Source organism: Triticum dicoccoides, chromosome 5A (assembly GCF_002162155.2).
Source record: "Triticum dicoccoides isolate Atlit2015 ecotype Zavitan chromosome 5A, WEW_v2.0, whole genome shotgun sequence".
NCBI classification, from domain to species: domain Eukaryota; kingdom Viridiplantae; phylum Streptophyta; class Magnoliopsida; order Poales; family Poaceae; genus Triticum; species Triticum dicoccoides.
Window position 1 is genome coordinate 570327656 of NC_041388.1, and position 1687 is coordinate 570329342.

Below are 1687 nucleotides of genomic sequence, written 5' to 3' on the forward strand. Positions count from 1 at the left end.
GGGGGGCGGGGGGTAAAACTACACGTTCATGGGACTATAGCTAGTGGTAGAGGATGAAATGTTTTTGAGGGGGGCCAGTTTTGAATGATTTCTAACTGGTATACTTTTGTTCCCACAATCTTTTTAGAGATCAACAACTCATTACGGGAGAAAAGAAATGACAAAAAATCACGAGGCTATTAGGACTCTTTCCTTTTTATTACGGGACGACTTCTCACTTTGCTATTTTTCTCAATCAATCCCAGAAATCCCTCCTTTTTTCTTTATTTTCAATTCCCGGAATCCCTCCTTTCCTTCTTTGTTCTCTCCTTGTTCCTTGTTAGGACACTTTCTTCTTATTACGGGATGGCTGGTTTCCCAGTTTTTTCCCGAATCCCTATTTTCCTTCTTATTACGGGACACCTTCCTACTTTCCTATTTTTCGCTTTCAGTCCCCGAAACCCCTCCTTTCCTTCTTTTTACCGGACAGGTTCCCACCTTCCTATTTTTTTGTCAATCACGGAAATCCCTTCTTTCCATCTTTATCTTTAGGAAACATGAGACCCACACTTCACTATGTTCGCTAGATGACTTCTTGATATACCAAGGAGATTAAAGATGTATGCAAATTGGGTAGATTGGATTTGAGGGAGCAAGGTGGGACTATTTAACAACTGAATCAACCTTTGTTTCTTCAAATATCAGAACTAGTTCGGTTGGCTGTGCCATTATCTGTTGGACATTAAGTTTGGGGATTGAATCCTCTCATCGACATGTATTTTTTGCTTCAGACATGATAGGTGGGCCAGAGCGCATGGGCGGGCTCAATTCACCTGGCTCGGACGAATTATACTCACCACGATGGACGAAACAAACATTGACGGGTGAAACTAATAACGAATGAAAATTAGGGAGGAAGAAGCTTTAGTCCTTTTATTTATTTTTGAACACAGCACAGATGCAAGCGGTCATATACACGCGCATACACTCACCCCTATGAACGCACACACGCACATCCTACCCCTACGAGCACATCCGAAAGACTGAGCCGGTATATCATCTTGAAATTTATGAAGTGTTAGTCCTTTTATTAATAGATATAGATATAGATTATGAAATGTAGTTTCATAGTACATATATATTTGGTATTGTTGATGTTGATACTTTTTAATATAAATTTGGTTAAATTTTTTGCAACATTTGACTTGACATAAATCTAATACGCAAAGTAAAAGAACTGGAGAGAGTATCTTATATCCATTGTGACCCTCTACCCACGAATGTCGATCCAACCTGCGTTGAATACCAAGGTACGCCCATTGTTTCTAAATATAACCCTTTTTAGAGATTCTAATAAAATCTTATATATCTACTGATTAGAGGCACCATTCAAGCGTTTTAATTAAGCCACACCATCATAATCAGTTAAACCGTTGGATTGTTAAATTAAGTCCGAGATAAGAAGAAAACTTGCAAAACACAGATGGTTCCGGCCGTCCAAAAAGACACATGACACGGCCAATGTTTCGAAAAAAATTCCATATATTCCTTTAAAGCAAATGATAAAGTCCTTCCATAATTACTATATACTCCCTCAGTTCCTTTATATTAGGTGTATTTGTTTTTTTCATTAAATTCCACAATGTAAGGTGCATTTTCTCTAATTCCTTGTAATTCCCCTTTTATACCTCCAGAAAGAGGAAAGTAT